The 22,837-nt window shown below is 37.6% G+C and overlaps 1 pseudogene; it reads left to right on the top strand.

Annotated features, from left to right (window-relative positions):
- Nucleotides 1–11,297: 11,297 nt before the first annotated feature.
- Nucleotides 11,298–22,837, top strand: part of LOC129425598 (Fc receptor-like protein 5) — a 132,408-nt pseudogene continuing 120,868 nt past the window's right edge.

The raw sequence follows: 22,837 nt of genomic DNA, 5'->3' as shown, positions 1-22,837 counted from the left end.
TGTGTAGGCTATCGTTACCAGGGCACTGGTAAGGACCCTAGCCTTTTTTGTGTTACATTGTGGGAATTATTAGGGAACATACATTCCAGTGCACTGGAAGGATTTTGCTATTGAGACAGCCCTTAAAATGGCCGACTCCCTGATCAGTGCCCTGACTACTGAACAAGGGAGCTGATTGAGACACAGTCTGAGTGATATGGGGATGATTAGTAGACCAATGGGCAAATTTGGCCAAGATGCAGAGGCACACCCCTACTCTTTTTCGAAACACATGCTGGAATTTTTAACCATCACAGAAAGTCAGGACCTCGGTTCCTAGGTTTGACATTATAGTGTCCCCATCACTATACTGGTGTGTTAGAACCCACGCAGACCACAGGGTGAACATTCCCTGCTGGTCTCACTAACACCTCTACCAGCAGCTAGTGTCCCAGGAACCCTTTAAAATCCTAATATGTACCATTTTGGTACAGATATGTACCTTTGAAGTACTTGTATGTCTATCTAAAATGTATACCTTTGAGGTAAAAAAGTACTTTTTGAAAAAGTGTACCTCTTTTTTTCTGGGAGTGTACTATGATTATCATGCCTAATTTGTTTATGTCTCGTTTAAGAAGGAACAAGGTTTTTTACTTTACTAATCTATTTGCATCTTTCCATTCAAGTAATAGATTTTGACATTTTTAATTCACAGTGTGTTTTTATTAGATTTTTTCTGTATTTAAAGTCTTTATTTATATTACAGTTCTCATGCTCATAGTCATTCTCACTTCAAAGTTTCTGAGAATAAATGTGAAACTTAAAACCATCTGTAGTTCTGTGGCCGGTTGCATAAACATAGCCGTGACGTTAAGACTGCGTCTTAAGTTTGATTCTGACTAACTAGCAATTAGTTAGGGCTAATCAGTCTTATTATTTGGATTTAAATTAGACCAATCTACATTTCTATGTAGCATACTTAAAACAGTTATGATCAGTCTTGAAGAAAAAAAATCCTGACTAACTTTAAAGACTAGTCTTAAAGTTTTATGCAACCGGCCACTGTTCACTTATCAGCCTCTACATCTTGCATAGTTTGCACAGTTTCATGCTGTATTTTAGGAAGTTACTAACACACCCTAAACATGAATGCTCAAAATAATTCAATAGATAAAGATATATAGAAGAAGAAAAAGTTTTATTTATATAGCGCCTTTCCATAGCTCAAGGTCGCTTTACAATACACTTTACAATACATTTAGACACCCACATATACATCACAGTCACATATGATATGTATAGTTACATTACCCAAAATGCATGTTAAATTTTGTTTTTAATTCGGTCTTATATGCACCCACAGATGAGGTGGTACGTAGTGTAATAGGCAGTGAATTCCATTATTGAGAAGCATTAATAATAAATGATCTTCCACCTACAGTGGACAACTGAAAACGAGGGATGGACCGGGCAGGGCTTTAAGGGTAGAGTAAATCAGACAGACAGATATTAGGGAGCAAGACCAGTTAATGCGTTAAAAGTTTAAAAGCAATACTTTAAAGGGGATACGTGATTCCACGGGTAGCCAGAAGGTCATGTAGCAAAAGAGTAATGTGAGTAGAGCGCCTAGTGGAGGGGAGTACTCTTGCTTCCGAGTTTTGAACAAACTGTAATCTTGTAATAAGTTTTTTGGGGAGACAGAGAAACTAGGCATTGCCATAGTCCAGACGTGAAGTGATTCATGTGTGAATTAAGGTTTCAGAAGTGAGAGAAGATCAGAGACGAGCAATATTACGGAGATGGAAAAAATTATCAGTTTTCTTATTCAATTTAATACTAAATAAATTCAATCTAACTGTCTAATTCACTTAACTTAATTCAGTATGTTCACTTATCTTTTTTTAATACATTCAAATTCACATTCTTGTTGTTTTAAAGTAGCATTGAAAAAACAGAGGTTTTCTGGCAGAGTTTTTCCAGTTTCCAGCATGTGTTGCATGTGGCTGCATGAGGACAGTACAACTTGAAATTCAATTTTTTAACTGTTTTTAGCAAGGATGAAGACTTTTTAAAGGACTTTGTTATATTTTTGAGTCTTGTGGTTGTCATTGTGCAGAAGAGTGTTACTTGTGCTCAGGATGTGTTATGGTTACAAGATGGCCGTACTGGGTGCATCTATCTGTGCATGTGCCTGTACTGAGATCAGTCTCTTTTGACTTACTTATTATAATCCTATTTTGAGTTTTTGAATCACAAAAGTTTTTCTTGTTTGTATCAAAGAAATCATTTTATAGAGACCAGGACTTAGATAATAAAGTCTAGTAAATTAGACTTTAACTGTACACATTGATGTAAGTAATAGACCCTTTGCAAACACGTGACCTAGACCACGTGACGACGCCATGCTGGACGGCAAAATCACTGACGCACTAGGTTGATTAGTAATAGACGAGCGGGATTTTTGATTAGTTTTAAACAGTTTAAATATATATTACACTAAAATACATGGCTTCTTATATTAAGGAAGTTGTTGTGCCGTTATCGGTCGAGGTAGGGCATTTGGTAGGTCCTCACAAAAAGCGCTATTTAGAGAAGTTAGAGATAGCGGGACTGGATACCGACCCTTACCTTCTTCCTCCTTCAATTTTCACGGACCTCATTAAACGCCGAGTCTGCCCGACTTCAGCCCTCATGATTTTTACCACTATGTGGTAAACGGGATATCCCCATACACTGGTGCGGATCTTAAGGCTTTTAAAAGTCTGCAGAGCTGCCAACTTCTGAGTTCAGCTTGGAGTGAGATTTTTTTTGGGGGGTGAGGGTTTGTGGTAATAATTTTTTATATAAGTCCTAACCATTTGCCAATTGATAATAGTGTGGATTTTAGCTATTTCTGTGTTAAATAGTTGGGAAAGACTGCGTTAAAATGGTTCACAATACAAATCGAATCATATTTTAGAAATTAAATTGAAATAAAAGCTTTTACTGAATTTAAATGCCTGGGATTAGAGTCTTTACTATTATTTTATACACTTCTATTATGCTTTCCTTCTGATAAAAGTGCCAGAAAAGTTCAGTTAAAATCTAATGAATAGGCTACTGATCTCTGTAAAATGTATAACTGCAGATAACAGCAGCTTTGATTCAGTTTATCCACTGAGAAAGAGAAGCGTAAAGTGATGATTTGTGATTGGTGATAGAGGGACTGTCACAATCAAATAAACCAAATGAGTATAGTTTATATTAAACTAAAGCAACAGATAATGTGTATGTCAAGACCATATAATTATATTTCGTATATATTATTGTTTATAGATGTCAAATATCAATTGACTTTTTTCTCTTTTATTAAAACCTGTCACCGCAAACATCACGCAGGCTTGTACTGCTTGCAAACATGCACACGCGAGTGATGGTTGATTAAAATTGCTGTTTTCTGAGGGTATCTGCGTGCGTGGAATCTCTGCTTTTCATCCAGACCTTGACGCTTTGTGTGTTCGACTGGTGCGGAGCTGACTGATCGGCGTATGACATCAGAGTAATGCGAGAGCAAAGGTAAAGGCGGACCCTTTTGTAACATTTCGACTTGCTCTCGCGGTACTCTGATGTCCTCGCTGCCAAACTTCCTGCGCAGCGCCACATAAAGTGTAATACAAATACTCTTTGCAGGAAAGTACCAGCAACATGAGAAGGTGGCACGCAAAAGACAGTGAAGGTACGCTAAAATATAAAAGTGTCAGTACTGCGAGCACTGGTTTAGCTACTTACATCGTGAAAATGGATGTGTGGCGTGAGAATGGGGTCAATTGCGTGGGTCTCACGGTGAATGCGTAAGAGTTGGCAGCTATGAAATGTATGGTGTCACTGCAGCATTAAACAATAACATTCATGTAAAAATAATGTATTTATGCCACTTTTCTGTAATGGTAGGTGCATCATAGCAACACGAAATAACCATTTAATGACCCTAACGAACACAAACACGTACTTGTTCAGCTTGCCGTCCATCTACAACATAGCACTTCCGCCGTCCATCATGGCGTCCATAATTCGCGCGAGTAGAGCGTGACGTCACGTGCAAGGGGTCTATACATTTAGCAACTAATTTTAAATAATTAAAGGTTGACCTGTACTTTTACAAACTCAAATTAAGGCAATCTGTATCCTCAGTTAAACTTGTTAGGTTGTTAGAGTAAAAACTGTTAAAGTTTTATCTAATGCACCCATACAGTAAACTATGCACTTATAACAAGTTCAACATTTAACCTTTTATCAGCTTTTTGGTCTCCACTGTTGCATATTCATTTTAACATTTCCGATTAAAATTTTTTGTTATACTGTATGTTACAACAATCAAAGTTTGTGTCTGTTTGACATTTTTTTTTACATTTGACATCCTGCAGCAAACTAAAGCAACACATTCTTAAGGTGTGAAGTAAACATGACAAAACATAAGTCTATGACGAAACACTGTGATATTCAGAACTGTGAAAAACCGCTCATTTAACATTCAGATGTACTCGGTTTTCTTTACCAATCATGTTTTCTTAAAATTTGGTGTCTACTACTTAAATTAAATTAACCCTCCGAGTTTGTTTCTCACTAAAACTCTTTGTTTATAACATGCATATCAAACCTCCCATTGTTACTTTACATGAAATCTTACATGCAAAGTTACTCAATTTTTTCTCAGGTATTAACTCTTTCCCCTTCATTAAAGAGTTATCTCCTCAATTAAGAGAAAACATTTGCATCAAAAAATGTGTTCCTTGTGAATTTTTATGAAAAAACTGAAGCCAAAACGTTATTTACTAATTTTGTATGTTTTGATAATCGTTCTGAATCTGATCACTAACAAAATTCCTTCACAAAATGTATTTTTAAAGAAAAATAGCCATATTTAAGAGTTTATAAGCAGAGAAAAAAAGATAGGATGAAATGTTTTTTCCCATTTTGTTTGTTTGTTTGAAAGCAGAGGGTCTGTTTTTTTCATTTGATATATTTGTATGTTTATTTTAGAAGAAAATTTTCCTGGAAGGCATTTTGTGAAACTTTTGTGAAAATCCACAAAAAATGCTGGTGGGCAACTTTAAAAAAAAAAGGTCTGACTGGTTCCTAGATCCAAAGTCTGAAATGTGTTATTTATAAAACTTGTTGTGAGCTCTTTATAAGCTACTTTATTCATGCCTTAATTAACTGCATTTTTTATGCAGCTAAATATATGATATGATTTGTAGTGTTATACCAGATATGCCAGGTCATATATGTAGTCTTAATTTGGGTGGTCAAGCATGCTTTAAAAGGGTTTTAAATATCTATGGGCCAGTTTCTCGGTTCTGTCATAACACATGAAAGCCAATTGCTGTGATCATTACAGTAACATTACTTATAAAGTGTACATAAAGAGAAGACCACAACAGCATACTGAAAAGAAAATCAAAGCAATATTATATCATAGTTTTACAACTGGCTGCACTTTTAATTCAAGTCATTTTTATTCCTGTTTTATTCTCTCTTTATTTCACATTTTAATTAAAATCACATTTATTTTGATTTAATTGTTATTTTGAATTCTCATGTATCTTTGTTTTTATTTTGATGTTATTGTGTGTCTCTTATTTTTAAATCTAATTTTCTCTTAGATTGTTTTCTCATTTTTATGTAACGCACTTTGAATTACCTCTGTGTATGAAATGTGCTATACAAATAAACTTGCCTCGCCTTGCCTTATCAGAGAGGATCATCACATATGTTCTGAAAGATACTCACTTATCACCACCTACAGGTATAATGATGTAAAGACCACTGAACAAATCAGTAAAGGATTCTGTTATTTAAACTGGTAGAAGTTTTGTTCAATTTTGACCTACAGTAAAACTTCACACTATCGGCTCTCCGAAAATTAATTTTACATCGTAAATAAGACTCATAAAATGTCCTCTTTAAAATATACATTTGTAAAATAAGTCATAGCAACTCACAAGAGGTCAGAATTCAATTTTTTCAAAAATCATGCACCCCGCCTTTAAGGCAGCACTCAATTTTCCAAGGCTGTGTCCGAAATAGCTCCCTAGATCACTGAATGGTATACTATTTGAGGGAACATGCATTTTTAGTGTTGTCCGAAATCATTGTGGACATTATTAAGTGCACTCAATCAACCCCACAATGTGATTGTGACGCGATAATGAGTGCAAAACTGATGAACTCACAACTAGCAACTAGGTTTATTAATAGTTTGTTAATTTAAAGCAGGTAGCCTACTTTTAACACAGTAAGGCTACTTTTGAACCATTAAATTAACTTTACCTGCCTTAAACAAAACACTTGTGACTCCCACACTAAAGGTAAAAAAGGTAAAATGTTACCCCCTTAATTTTAATCTTGTGACAAACTAAACTGACATAGATTCTATAAGATTTGGTCTTACAAGGTCAACATCAAAAACATAAATTAAAACACACTTACAGTGTGTGAATCAGAAGCGCCAAAATGTCCTAGTAAAGTTGAAAATGATTAAATCCTTCAGATTGATGCGTTTTAGGCAGGTCTGGATTAGCGATCTCTTCAGAATTGAGACCAAACTTTGTAACTATGCCGATCTTATACAAACAGCTAAGTAACGGACTATATAAAAAAGCAAACATAAAATCTTATTATTTGACACTCTTAAACGTGTACTGAATGTGCTGGGGATCTGTGACTGGTTAAAAGGTGTCATGATCAGCACCGCCGCTGCTTGTGGCACCGCAAGGACTGACAGGGGATGACATCAAAGTACCGCGAGAGCATTTCGATAGTGGCTTCTGTAGGATTTCTCGAATCCCTCTCGCGGGATTTTGATGTTATCTGTCTGTTGTTGTGGCGCCACATGAAGTCGAAGCCTGTTGTATCAGTCACTGGTTAGATCAAGCGTAGCAGTGAAAAACCGGGATGCGGGACGTCCCGTACGAGACAAATAAATTAGGCTTAAAATACGGGATGTCCCGGCTAATCCGGGACAGTGGTGACCCTTTGATGAAATGGTCTATTTTTGAGCCTGTATTAGGCGAAAATACAGATTTTGAGGAACAATTAATTGTTTGGAGATTGTTAATGGACGTATCTGAGTGGTAAGTTTGTGTTTTATTTTTCAATATGTACCTGCAAAACTTAACTGTAAAGTTAATAGTAGAACTTCAGCCTAAACATTAGCATAGCAATGATTAGCATATAGCGCTAACTCTGCCGTCACAACCTTGTTTTTAGCATTGTAAAAACTTTGTAAATAATTTAATTGTAATTTAATGTTGGGGCGTACATCTCGACAGTGACATCACAGTTGGTGTTATGTTGAGATTGGCTGTTTTCCAGTAGGCTAGTCTTTTGCATGCACAAGGTTTACATAAAAATAAGAAAAACAAATGCATTTGAGGCTCACGATATGTCATTAACATGTACAGAGCTCTTATTATTCATCTATGCCTAGGTCAGTGCTTCTCAAATAGTGGGGCGGGACCCCCAGGGGGGGCTCGAAGCGACACCAGGGGGGGGCGCGTGAGACCACAGGGAAAATACTTTTTCAGGAAGTGATTTTTAAAGACATTACACCCCAATCAGGCTAATACGCCGCTTGTGTTTTTTATTATTATTTATTGATTATATTTAATTTTTCAGTATCAAATGGTCAAAAAATATTATACTTTAAATAAGGATTGATTTTTTTATTTCAGGCAAATTGATGCATTTTAAGTCTTTTCTGTTACAGACTAAAAAACAATGTTAATAAAGTTATTCTTTGTTGTAAGTTGATCGATATTTCTTTTTTTGTGTTTTCTTTTTGTGCTTTCTCAATGTAAATAAGGATACAATGTTTTGCAGATGTGTAATTTTATAGACAAATTATACTATTTACAGTCGCGGCGGAGAGTTGGGGGGGCGCGAAATGTTTATCTCTTCCTAGGGGGGGCGTGACAGAAAATAATTGAGAAGCACTGGCCTAGGTAAATACAGTTTTACATTCAACGGCACCTTAAAGTGCTCATATTAACCTAGAAAATGTGAAAAAGATAAACCCAGTATCTTAGTTTTGGTAAACCATTCCCTGCAAGCATGTGAAAAAATAGGTCATTCAAATTTGGCTCCCCTTGTGATGTTAAAAAGGGGATCTTATAAAAATACGACCCCTTAATCTGCCACAGCACTGCCATTTAGTGCAGAGAGAGAGGGAGAGAGAGAATAATTGACAGCACGATTAAGTTTCAATTTTAACAAAAAAACATTATGCTGATCAGTGTTTGCATTTCATCAGCTCAATTGCATTTAAAGGGACACCCCCCAAAAAACGGCACATTTTGCTGACACATATAAAGTGGCAATTTTAACATGATCTATATGGTATTTTGGGCTAAAACTTCACATATGTACTCTGGGGACAACAAAGATTTATTATTATTTAAAAAGTTTTGTGAAGTGTCCCCTTTAAAGATTACACCATGAAGTCTCTTTTATTCTGGCCTCCAGATCCACAGTAGCTCAGGTTTACTCTTTTAATGTTCAGGAAGTCTGTGGTAGAGCTGAAGACCCGTCGGGACCCGATGGGCTCGGGCGGGTTCGGGCTTCATTTCTAACATTTTACACGGGCTCGGGCCGGGCTCGGGCTTGCGCTCCGGCTTTGTGAGGTAAATGAGCGGTCAAGTTCAATGCTGCTGGATGCACTATCAGTAGCGCAGGACCGCGCTGAATTCATTTTCAGTGGATTTAATGATTTTCCTCATCAAAAACATGTAGCCTAATCTTGGTGAGTAGGTTTTTCAATGTATAACTAAATACGAATCTTAAATACATAATTTAGACAAAGGATATAGACTAATGTTGGCAGTAATGGAGAGAAGTGCCGACGCAAATCCCGCGGAGCCTTTCTCTTAATTTCGTTATTGCCAAATTCCCATCTTAATTCAAAATGTATTATTTTAATTTAATTCGTTAAGAAATAATAATTTTATTGGCATATTTATAGTGTATTGCATAAGCCTATTTAGAATGAGATGTTACAATGTTACAGATGACTTATTTTATTTCTTTGTTTCAACTTCCAAGTGGCGTGTAGATTATTAGTCATGAAAAAATATGTTAAAACCTGTGTAAATTTCTCATTCTTGACAAAAGCTGTGTGTGCGCACATTTAAATAATGTCGGGCTGTAAACGGGTTCGGGCTTTTAAAAAGCTGTCATTCTGTCGGGCTCCGGACATTTCGGGACTAACTTTTAAGGCCCGATTACAGCTCTAGTCTGTGGGGTTTTCACTCATTTTATTATTTAGTAAGCAGTAATCTAAAGTCCAAATGCATAGAAACATAACAGCACACTTCTCAACAAGTTTGATCTCGGGTATCATTCAATATCTGTAAAGCACAAATAATGCAGGATGAGTTTGACCTGAATACTGTGATGCTACGTATAAACAATAGACATAATTATTGTTCTTTTAACCATCAATTAAGTCATTCACAAGTTTGCATTTACCAGCACACATCGGTGTTAGAGGCTTGAGTTTCAGTTTTGTTTTTAGTTCTGTGGTATAAAACTGTGTGAAAAACAGCATTTGTTCATCAGCTTTTAATAGATTTTTCCATTACAAACACTGTCATTACCTCGACTTTGTGCAGTTAGTGACAAATGATTGTTGTTTTACTTTTATTTGATGCTTTATGAAAAAGTTACAAACAAACATTTGTGTAAAGAAATGCATGTAAGTCTGATGTAAGTGTGATGCTTTATTTGTAGATTTTATATAACACATTTGTGGTGTGGTAAAGCTGTGGACTTTTCTTACATCAGTCTCTCCACTGTCCACAACAATTTGGGGGCCCACTCAGACTTTATACTTAGTTCTCCATAGCTTGACATAAAAAGCCCCCTAGAGTGGTCCCCCGTTAGGAAACTGCGCTAAAGGAAGTCTTGAGGTTTTAACACAAAGTGTTTATTGTTTAAGTGTCAGTAGATCAGTATGGAGTTGATTTCTCTTCCTCTAGTTCTCTGTGAGTATTATCTTCTCTCTATGGATTTAATACACATCAATTACTGTCACATTGTCTACAGGATCAAGAAATTTACTGCTCCTCTCAGAGTTTAAATTTTTATCTCTTGATACATGTGCAACAAAAGTGAGGGGACAGCAGGGGTGAAAGTACCATTTTTGAAAAACTTAGTTTTTAAAGCTAATGTTTTTAAACAGTGATATATTTTTGCTGTGGTCAGTAACTCACAAGTGTGGTCTGTCAATAACAAATGTATGCTTTGACTTCAGTATAATTTCACTTTGAACATAAGTGCGACAAAAGTAACACAGGTGGGTCAAAAGTAACACAACAAAACAAATATTTTTAGTAAATATTCATGACTATGACCTTGTTAATATGTAACTGCAAAAATATTTTGTAATTTATCTTTGCAAAAAATAAATAAATAAATGACATCTCATTTTAAATTTCAGTTTCATCAAATGTTTCAAAGCAACCCGACAGTACAAACTTGAATTGTTAAGAATAATTTTTTTCAACAGTATGAACACTATGAAAAATAAAAAATTTAAAAGAGACCGAATAAGAATTAAACAGATAGCACCATAGCGGAAACTCAAAGTTTATTTCTACCTCTTTCTTTTGCTCACTTTTAACTTGAGTTGAGTGTGTGCATTGCTTCTCCCCTGTGTTATTCATCAGCTCAGCACATCATCTAATGAAGTGATTTCCCTAAAAGTGCAACACGAGTTGAATTTGTGCCTTTTAAGACAGTCGTTCACTTTTGTTTCAGCTGAACCTTTTTAGAAATGGCATTATGTCTGTGTTCTTGGGTCTACAGCACGCCGATGCAGCTTTTCATGAAGGTGTATGTTTAGCCTGCGAGAACATGTCTGTTTGTGCATTTACGAGGACGGGTGGCGTACCCTCTGAAACACCGCCCTCCTTTTCTTTTGCCTACTGGCACCAAGATGCAACCGCAAAGCTACGGAAGGATGACCTTTGTATACAACCTTTTGTAGACACAACCTCCGCCTCGATGACTGGTACTTTGGGATTGCAAGGACATCGCAGCCACAATCACCCATACCTTTCTTCCCCGGGGTTCATGAGGAGTTGATGCGATCACGGAAAACCCATTTTCCTCCCGGAACCGGACACATCAGCCATCACCCCTCACCTCTCTTGATTGCATGGCCGCTAAGGGTTTTGCCTGTTGGCATATGTCCACTTTGATGGCGTCTGCTACCAGGCTTGATGGGAGGCGGCTTCTGCCCTGCATGCAATGACATTGCTGCAGGTCCACCAGGCTAAGGCATGACTTGGTGGTTCAACTTGGTGGTCCAGGAACGCCATCTCTGGCCGTGCCTGGCCAACATGCGGGAAGCCGATAAAACTTGGCTCCTGAATGCCCTGGTGTCCCAGGCCGGCCTATTCGGCGAGACCGTCGAGAACTTCGCCCAAAAGTAGACTGAGGCTATTGCTCAGATCATGCCGCGTCGGAAAAAAACAACACCTGGCTCATTGACGTTGGCACCTCAGTCTGCTTTTCGCCTAAGGCATCCTTCTGCGGCCGCCCCTTTTCCTCCCCTTCAAAGAAGTGAGGAACCGGTCGTCAGCAGTCCACCCTGCCCCCTCAGCCTGCTACCTGAGGTGGAATGCGAAAATCTAAGGCCCCTGAGATGGGTGACCTGGAGATGGAGGGGATCACTCTTCATGAGGTTGTGAATGCACCCCCCCCCCCAGTGGAGGGATGGGTGGGGAATCCTAAGTTTCAGTTTTTTTCTGTTCCAACAACTTTTCAGCCGGCACCCACAAAACCACAAAATAAGTGAATTTCATTTCCTTCTCCAGGTCTCCAGAGAAACAAGGGATCTACAACCGGGCTCATAACCAACCGTACTCCTCTTTCGCCAGCGGGTATGTTGAGCAGCTTAGGACCGTTTCATCTGCCCAGCCACCCATCTGCAGAACCAGGTGAGTAACATTCGGTGTAGCACTTCTGTTGGTGTGACCAAAAAGCACACATTGGCAATCACCTCCGCTTGCTGTGGGTACACAGGTCATGCCATTAATCCATCTCGCTCGGTATCTGGGGGCTTGGCAACAGCTTCCCAGCCCATCGCATTAGTTTTTGCGCATGATCCGTCTCGACTATGCGATTCAGTTCTTCCGGCATCCACCCAAATTTTCAGGCATTCGCTACACTATGGTGAAAGCTGGCGATGCGCACATACTGCTTGCGGACATTATGGTCCTTCTGGCGAAGGATGCGATCGAGACTGTCTCTCTCTCCCCATGTCTTCACGAAAGTTGCGAAAGGGGATCTCAAACCCCTGAGAGAGAGAGCAGTGTTTGCAGACTGGTGTATCTCAACGACTGGCTCATAATAGCACAGTCTTGTCAGACACTTTGCAAACACAGAGATTCAGTGTTCATCCATTTCACTTATTTGGGTCTTCGGGTCAACTGGCAAAAGAGCAAACTTTGTCCCGTGCAGAGGATCTCTTTTCTTGGTATGGAACTCGACTTGGACATTCTAACGGCACGTCTAACACAAGCATGTACAGATGATACTGACCTGCTTGAATACATTCAAAGGCAAGAACGCGGTCCCATTAAACAATTTTAATCCTGGGGCATATGGCAGCAGCAGCGGCCTTGACACATCTCGCCCTGCTCCGTATGAGACCCCATCAGCGTTGGCTTCACAATCTAGTCCCGAGGAGAGCATGGCACTTTCGTTTGCACCATGTAACTATCACACCTACATGCCATTTTACTTTCACTCCGTGGTCAGACCCATTGTTTCTCCGGGCCAGTGTGCCTTTGAGACAGGTTTCCAGGCATGTCATAGTGTGCACAGATCCCTCCTCCATGGGGTGGGGGGGCACGTATGACGGGCTTGTAGCCTCGGGGTCTGGAAGGCACCCCAACTGCACTGGCATATAAATTGCTTTAAGTTGTGGGCTGTATATCTTGCTCTCCATTTCAGCAACGAGCTCCGAGGCAAAGATGTATTAGTAGGCCTATAAATAGACCTTTGTTTCCTTCTCATGTTAGCAAGCATGTTAACACCTTTGGTTACCCGGCCATTCTGGTAGCTTTCAATAAAATATTTGTTCTCAATAATGATTTATAAAACTTCATGTGAGTATATATTTATAAAATTTTACCCTCAGATCTGACACAAAAACAGAACAGAGTCAAAACCTCAGGTTTAACCTTGTTTTATATCATGGTTGGTAAGATGTCATGGGTAGATAGTTAAAATGCTTTATTTTACAATAATGTTTGAATTAATAAAAAGTAGAAGTAGCATTTATTTTGGACCAATGTGCTGTGGTGTTTTGCGAGAAGGGTGTGTTGGGAAGCCCCGGATTAACACAGTGAAATGCCCCAGGGTGACCAAATTTCAAGTGCCCCCCCCCCCCAAGTAGTTTTTTCACGGGTGCCCGCCGCACATGACCGAGTACTTGTAAAAAAACTCCATAACTCCATAAAAGTACAGATACAGCTCAAATAATATTCCTTTATAAGTAAAAATTGTAAAGACAGATTTTTACTTGAGTAAAGTACAGAAATACTTGCTTTTAGAAGTATTTTTTGTTTGTAATAATTTACAATAATATAGCATTTGTTAACATTTGCATTAATTCATGCATTAACTGAATTTAATAAACAGCTTTTGAGCAATTGTAATTTTTTATGTTAGTTAATACCAATTGTTCACAGTAGTTCAATGCAAATTAACTAATGTTAACAGATACAACTTTTAATTCTAAAAATGTATTCCCATACTGCAAAAAAAATCCTAGCCAAATATGTTTTAAATATATGTAAATAGATTTTGTAAAAAGTAAAGCTTAATTAAATATATTTTTTGAATTTGAAAATATATTTTTCAAACAGATAGACAGTTTATCAGCTTCATGTTTAAACTGTAATAACTAAGTTTTTCTTTTTGTTGTTTACAATGTTGATTTCAAACATCCACTCCGGACAAACTGAAGGTAATTCACTTTAATTTATTTATCACACCACATTTTCATAAACTGAGTTTATTATTGTATTTAATTTGATGTGTTTTTTTATGTTAACTTTTTCCCCACCCGCGTTTAAAAAAAGTTTTTTAACAAAAGTTTAATGCCTTCCAGAAAATGTTCTTCTTTAAATATAAAAACATACAATATATCAAATAATAGAACAGACCCTTTGCTGTCATCCTATATTCATTTGTTCTCTTTTTATCACCTCTTTTTATTTGTAAATATGGGTAGGTATATTCAAAAATAGGTATCTATATAAAAATATAAAAATGTTGAGCAAAAAGCTGAGATAATTGTGTTTTTTGTGAAGGACTTTTGAGATAGATCAGACTCACAGCGATGATCAAAACATACACAGAGAGGCTGTTTACACTTGGCATTAACATGTGTTTTCGTCGATCGGATCACAAGTGGACGACGTTAATGCCAGGTGTAAACGGTGTTCAAAACGTTTTGAGCTCGTCCACTTTCGACCACTTTCAACCACATCCAGAGGTGGTCGAAACCACTTTCGATCGGATCGCTTTGGAGCTGCGGAACGCACATGTGGTTGAATGCGTTCGAACAGCCACACGCGACCGCCTTCTCTCCGCCCATTTATCTAATCTGAGGTATTAAACACAAGTTTTACGTCTTTTTTGACTTCTGGCGTGAACATTCGGTGAACAGCGCTATTTTTAGCCTTTCATTGATAAAACTAAGCGGCTGATCTCCGTAGTTTCGTTTTGAAAGCGTGTGAAAGTTGCGCGATCCTATTTCATCAATTGCGCTGAAAATTCAAAGAAAGCTCTTACATACTCATGTACAAAACACTGTGCAGCATGTTTACTTGCTAAACAAGCAGTGCACTCCGACATTATATTAGTTTGCGTCCATATAAACTCATAATTACTCCCGCTCGGGTTTGAATGACAGCAGAGAGACTCGCCCACCGTCTCACAGACCACCCCCTCATAGTATTCAGCACAGAAGCGGTCGAAAGTGGACAAAAGAGACGGATTTAAATACCAGGTGTAAACGTCATGTGTCTCTCTCGTCCACTTGTGATCCGAACGATGAAAACACATCTTAATACCAAGTGTAAACAGCCCCAGAGTTTGAACTGTTTGTCTTAAGGGTTGCTTCCGGCTTATATATAAGGCGGGTAAGAGCCCTATACTTGTCAATGATGGGAAAAGAGTTAAATGCATTTTAATTGAAAGAATGCTCTGTTGTACATTTGCTCCTTTATCCTGACACTTACATTCCTTACATATAAAGTCACAAGTAAACTATATTAATAGCATATATTGTACAGTGTCAAATATAATGTTAAGAGTGAAATCATGTAACTTTGTACAAAATAACATTCTTATATCCAGCATGTTTTTAACAATATATTTAATTTTTGAATACAAGATTTACAAAATATTTATTTATGCATTTGCATTACAAGACGTAGACATTTATTCAGCATCAGTGGTGTAGTCTACGTGATACGCAGGACTACGCCGTATACCCACTAGAAATTGTCAAGGATTTCCGTATACCCACTAAAAATAGTGTGAGGATGCGTAACAGCATGGTTTTGTGACATTTCAAACTTTTAGTCATAATTTAGATGTGAAGCACTAACCATTAGCATGCTACACTTGCTACTTTAGCGGGTTTAAATGGATATACATAAGCTATATATTTGATGACTTCCTGCCGAACTGCGCGATCCGATCGGCGTATGAAATCAAAGTACTACTATAGCGCGCTAGAGTGACTGGGGAGCAGACTGCTGTGGCGCCACAAGAACTATACAGGCGAGTGACAACAAAGTAGTGCGAGAGCGATTACAGTTATCACATGGAGAAATCTGCTTTGAATCGCTCTCGCGGTACTTTGACATCACCAAGAGGTCTGCTTAGCGCCAAATGAACTCGAACCTGCAGTGTAGCTGCTCACGCGACACTGTAAACAAACAATCCGTGGAGAAGTGAACGAGAGTTATCCGGAAAGTTAACAACGCACATGTGAGTAAACAACATTTAAAACATCAGTCCAGTTTATTAGTTTATCTGGAGGTAAGGCTCCAAATGCAATAAAATAAGCCCGTTTATGTCCTGATGGTTTTTAGCCTCTTTCAGCATGTTTGCTTGTGGTTCATAGTGTTAAACTTTCCTTCTCTGTGTTTTTTATATATCTACGTTCAAGATGTATATGATCTTAAACTTCTGTGAGGAAATTCATGTCTGCGTTGATGTTCAGTTCAGACTTGCAAATTAAAGAGATCATTTTCTTCACTTGGTTTTGGTGTCTCTAGGGTACATGATGGTCTTGTAATAATAATTAAGTAAAAGCCTATTTTCATTTTTAGACAATGCTTGTATTATATGCAAAAATAAGCTTTTTATATCAATGCCTATGCAAATTTAATTATTAGAATTTGCTGTATTAGAGTTAATTCATGGTCATCTTAAATGTGTATTAATTAAAAACATTTACACCATTAAATTACACATGGTAATGTTATCAATAGTTATGCATGTGTTAGCCACGGATTGAAGATTGTAAACAGTTTATTTAATTTTAATTAACAGTTGAGTAAGTTTTGGCCCCGAGTTAGATGTTGATTTACACCAAACCAGTCTAAAAATCAGTCCAGTTTCCCCAGCTGTAAACCCATTGGCTGTTAAACTCTTTTTGTTTTCTCATAATAAACTGACATGTTGATAACACATTTAGTTTATGTGTTCATGAGTACACTTTCAGAATGCTTTGTTTCTTACATGAAGATCCATACTGTATGCATCTGTGAGTGTGGTGGTGCGTTGCGCTGGGACGAGTTAGCATAAGGGTAAGAGGGGGAAAATCAGAGTTTACTCACTACAAAAATCTAGACTACACCACTGTTCAGCATGTGTGTTCCCTGGTGTAGCGATTCAGCGGGAGGAAGGGAATAACATTATTTAAAACACTATGAACCTCCGACCGAAACACTGTGTTAATCCCCAAGGGAATTTCCAGATTTAACTCAAAGGGAATAATAAGTATAATTAACCTCGGCTCAACTATACAAATTAATAAGGTTTTAACTGATTTAGCAGAATAATAATAACAATTAATTAATGCATTCGTCCAGTGAATATACTCATAATCGTACATTAAGAAGTTAATTCCGTGGCCTTCAGAAAATAACTTTACTACAGCTAAACAGTACTCAAGAGCATGTAAAACGAGATTGAAAGGCAGATAAATTGACTTTGATTTCAAGAGCATTGAACACAGAAACAATTCAATTGTGAAATGCAAAACCGGTTTATTAAACTACGCTACACTATAAAAAACACACAAGGCTAACTATACATACCAACCAGGGCCTGAAGTTAACCACCAGCCACCGTGACTTTTTACCAGCCAGCCAGATTTTTTTTTGCCTGAATAGTGAATGATAACACTGTCTTTATTGTATGAACTAAATATAATTATTTTTTTTGAGCTACAAAAGTGATTTTCTCTTTGTCTTAGGTTGTTTGATTAACATTAATGACACAGACTTAAGTATGTTAATTGAGGTTACTGTCTCTTTAAGACCAAATTAGCACAGAGTGGTTTTTGACTCTCTACACTTAAGACATAAAGAAATGTTTTATTAGAAAAAGAATACTGTGAAGATAATTTTGTTTATATTGTGCCCTGTCAAAAACAGAAAGATTTTATGTACGCTTGCTTTTAGGAACGCTTCTCTCCGATGTGCCCTATTGAGTACCCTTAAACCCGCGTGCGCATACACAGACGGAGGGGGAATTGCAAACTGCACACATAAACGCCTCACATACGCTGTTTTTCATTACTCAATTCACAAAATGTATGTTAATATACTACAGTATAAAACACAGTAGCGCAACTCTCTCTAAAGTTTACACATCAAGAGTTCTGATCCGTCACAGCACTACACATCTGTGCAACTGTGATTGCACTGTAGCCCATGTCAGCCTATGTCAGCATTGCATTCTCACAGTTTAATACTTACTCGCACATCCACACGTAGTCAGATAAGTGCCTTATCTTCTTTCCAATCGCATGAACGTTGTGAAACAGCAGTCCCATCCTCTCAATGAATCACTCAATTCTGATCAGTGATGCGCGGGTTGATAAGAAACGAGCGGGTGCCTGCGGTCACCCGTCGTTATGAGTCATCCAAAAATATTTTTAATGATATTCGGGCCACGGTCGGTCAGGTCGTTTGAAATTAAGATGCCAATTAACTATTTTAAACAATTGCGGGTGGGTTAGTTGAAAACGTCGGTCGGGAGCGGGTTGTTGTTTATACATTGACCCGCGCATCACTGATTCGCATTGGCAGATTGACAGTGTTACCTGCCAATTGCAAAATCCACCCGCATCTGGCGCGTGGTTGGGTGTTAATTTCAGGCCCTGATACCAACACACAAACAATAAACATGAAACATACACTCTAAAAAATGCTGGGTTGTTTTTAACCCAGGGCTAGGTCACTATTGGACAGAACACACTGCTGGGCTAAAATGACCCAACTACATGGTTGATTGACAATAACCCAGCAGTTGGGTTAAAACAACCCAGGAGTTGGGTCATTTTAACCCAGCCATGTGTTCTGTCCAATATTGACCCAGAGAGAGTAAAAGAAGGGCAATATCACTATAGACTTAACTTCTGCACAAACCATCAGAACTCTAAGAATCACCTTAATTAATAAGAGGCAATAACTTTGCACCAGCGAATGAACAAGTGTTACTTGTGTTGGCTTTTGTGAGGTGTGTGTGCGCGTCCAGCTGTGTGTGCACGTATGGGAGCACGAGAATAGAGTTCTGCTCTCTGTCCTTGGAGTTGTCCGTAGGAGTTGTTCCTTTTTGCGTTATTCCATCGACCGGATTATTCTGTGAAGATTAATTTGTCCAGAAGTCAAAGTTAGTCCAAGTGGCGAGTGCCCAAGAAAACAAGTCTTTGTTCTCGTCAGACTTAATCTGCATAGTTTGTTTAATGCAGAGATGTTGTTTCAATAATAACTTGGATTAATCTTAACTGAGTTTGATATAAGTTAGAATAACATGAAGCATATCATTGGTCAGGAAGTCACAAAGGATTATTTAGAGTATAGACAAGATATTATTTAAACACACATCAAATAGTAATTTCATAAATGTGAATTATAAGACTAATATAAACTTTATACTAAGATAAAGCAAACATCATTATAGTGTTACAAGAAAGTGTTACATTATAGATACAAACATGCGATACAAGGATATATAATATATGAAGAGTTTCGTTTGCAAAACGACATAACCACCATTTTTTTAATTGTTCAGAAATCTCGTTTTTTGGTTGTGCATTCCAATTAATATCAATGCAACTGAAGTTGGTTTGTTTTGATTTAAACCTTCATAACTTAAAAAATACAGCTAAGTAGCACCATAAAACAAAATAATAACATGATAACATAATAATAAACATGTTTTGACAAAAATGTTAAAAAATGGATTTATCTCGTGTTGCAACAAACTCTTCATATACAATTTAAACCGCTTGTTGTGGTCTTTAGCTGTGATCTTAGACACAGACACATTTCTGTGTCATGGCTGCTCTATCTCTGGCCATTGTTTGAAGTTTGCTTTGAGGTGTTAACTTGCTTAGATTGCAGCTATAAAGACAGCCAGAGAGAGTCGATAGGTCTGGAAGTGTGTGTTGTCAAGAGATTAAGATCTCTGATGAAAGCGTCACTAGCAGACCTTATTGGTGACCTGGATGTTAAAACTCAATCTAGGGACACAGCGTGACGTTGAAAACTACCCAGATGACAAGACGTCCATCTGACGTCCAGCCAGATGTTTCACTGGGTTTGAACCCATAACCTTCTGCAGCTATACAGAAGCAGACGGGTCTGATTAAAGCAGCTCACTTAACTTGGCAAAATTTCTTTGTATTGCTGAAAACTTTTACAGGTAAACAAAGTACAGAAACACCAAATGCCGAAGTGTCTGTTTGGCCTGATAAACATGTATTCAGAAAAGAAAATGTCACTCTCAGATATGTCATCAATGGAGGAGGAGTCATTGGCTGGGGGTACAGCTGGTATAAAGATGATTTAGAAATTCAGCAGGATATACTCCAGTATTACATAATCAGATCTGTTACTGAGTCTGACGCAGGTAAATACACCTGTAGAGGAACAGAGACCAGTGGATCAAGATCCTCAGACATCAGTAATGCACTTACACTGACAGTATCAGGTGAGTGAAACATTCACGATTTAATATGACATATGTTCATTTCAACCTGTTCAAGTCCAAACCAAAAACTTCTTTCTGTAAAATTGACCAGTTTGGTACAGGAAGCACACAGTTGACGGTACCCATTAACTTCCATAGTAGGAAAGCAAATATGGAAGTCAACAGGTACGTCAGCTGTGTGACTACAATATTTTATTAAAAAACTGTATCTTCTCGTGTTCATCGGAATAAAGAAATGTATACAAGTTTAATGCAACATACTGTAAGGTGAGGAAATTATAACAGATTTAAAACTATCCATTTAAATTACTGATAGTACCTGGTAATTTGTTTAAGACATGAACACATTTAGTGTAAACTATTCATTATCAGTTTGTCAAGTATTAATTTTGTATGGAGGAAGGTATGAACATATTGTTATTTTCTCAAATTTACATTTTCATGTTTACAGTCCTCCTGAGTAAATATTTCATTATCCTTACAGATTTACACAGAGTTACAATGAGAGTAACAGACAGATCTGTGTTCACTGGAGAGACAGTCACTCTGAAGTGTGAGATAGAGGATCAGTACAGTGACTGGAGATATCAGTACAGATCATTAAATTGGACATATCTGTGGTATAAAGACAAAACTGAAGTGTTTAACTCTGAGCGTTACACTGTAAACAGAGACTCTCTCACTATCACTGGAGTTACTGAATCTGATCACAGCTGGTTCAGGTGTAGTGCAGTGATACACGGACGACCACAAACTTCACTATCACACTCTAGTGTTTTTCTAACTGTAAATGGTACGTTCATTATAAATGTTACTGTAAATTAGAGAAGTAGACAAGCATCTTGTGTTGCTAGTAATCAAAAACATTTTGCCAATGGTTGTCTTGTTTAGTTTTAATGTTTTTGAAGGAACAGAAATATTGTGTTTTATTTAATTGTTTATTTACATCTGTGATGTAAGTTGTTAACGCTTATTTCCCTTAATCTTCTTTCCTCAGCTTTACCCAGAGCTACAGTGAGAGTAACACCAGACAGATCTGTGTTCACTGGAGAGACAGTCACTCTGAAGTGTGAGATAGAGAATCAGTACAGAAACTGGACATATCAGTGGTATAAAGACACAACTGGGACCTCAGTGTTTGAGGGAAACATCTACATCATCAGCTCACCATCAGATCAGGATGAGTTCTGGTGTAGAGGAGAGAGAGATGGACGACCCTCATCCTCACAGTACAGTGAACATGTGACTCTCTCTGTTAAAGGTCAGTAATGACTGTAATAAAGACTCAGAGAGAAGCTTCATCAGGATCTAAATGTGTTTTATTCTCCTGCAGGATCAAAACCAAAACCTGAACTCACATCAGATACTGAAGGATCTGTACTGACAGGTAACACAGTGAATCTGAAGTGTCACATTGATCAGTCTACTGGATGTTGTGTAATCAAATATAATGCAATACATTGTGTTTGTACAGGGAGTCTTAAACCTGTAGTGAGTGTTGATCCTGACAAACAGCTGTTCAGAGGAGAAACTGTTACTCTGAGATGTGACATACAGGATACACGAGACACTGAGTGGACATACAGCTGGACTGTAGAGAAGACAAATAACAGAAATATAATCACACAATGCAACACACAAGAGTGTAAAATCAACAACATTCAACAGACTTACAGTGGTAAATACACCTGTAGAGGAAAGATACGTGAACAAAACACTGAGATGAGTGATGCTGTTACACTGACTGTATCATCAGGTGAGTTTATATGTTTGTTCATCATTATTAGTGTGAAGAGATGAAGTGTAACATGTTATTCATGAGAGATTGATCACTTTCAGATAAACCACAGACAGTTTTAAGTGTTTCTCCACAGCAGTGGTTGACTGAAGGAGATTCAGTGACTCTGATGTGGGTAACACTTTACAATAACAGTACATGAATAATCATGTACTAATACATAAATTAATAATTACTTTAATATGAAGTAATGATAAGTTAAGCCATGTACTAATCAATAACTAACCATAACTATGTCATGAGTCATATGAATTCATGCATGAATTACAGCCACCTTAACTACACATTAATACATGTTTGTTAGTTAATGCATTAATTAACACTTTGGGTAACCGAAATCAAACATGCTCTAAAACAGTGGTTCCCAACGGTTCGCAGGATCTGATGCTTTGTTTGAGGTCAAATAAAGATGCATAAAATGTTCCACTTATAATTTTAGAAACAAAATATATTTTTCAAATTCATGTGCTCACAATACCAAGATAGCAGGTAGTTAAAAGTATTTTATTATGTAAGATAATTGTTCTCTATTTTTGTGTGCTTGTCAATGTAGATTGCAAAATCAAAAGGAAGGTGGATGTAAACGTTACGGCCTACAACAGGCTGTCCGCTCGTTGCACTTGTGGTCTGCTGCTTTTGGCTCTGTCAAAATATTTCAGTTAAAATCATTCTGACTATTCCTCAGAATTGACAAACATGTTAACCAAAGTCACAATGCCAAATGTATAGTGTTCATATAAAGACCATCAAACCGTCAATCATACCAGTTTA

This window comes from Misgurnus anguillicaudatus, unplaced genomic scaffold, assembly GCF_027580225.2.
Source record: "Misgurnus anguillicaudatus unplaced genomic scaffold, ASM2758022v2 HiC_scaffold_29, whole genome shotgun sequence".
NCBI lineage: Eukaryota > Metazoa > Chordata > Actinopteri > Cypriniformes > Cobitidae > Misgurnus > Misgurnus anguillicaudatus.
Note: the sequence above shows the minus strand (reverse complement) of the source record. Positions and strands in the feature narration are given on the sequence as shown.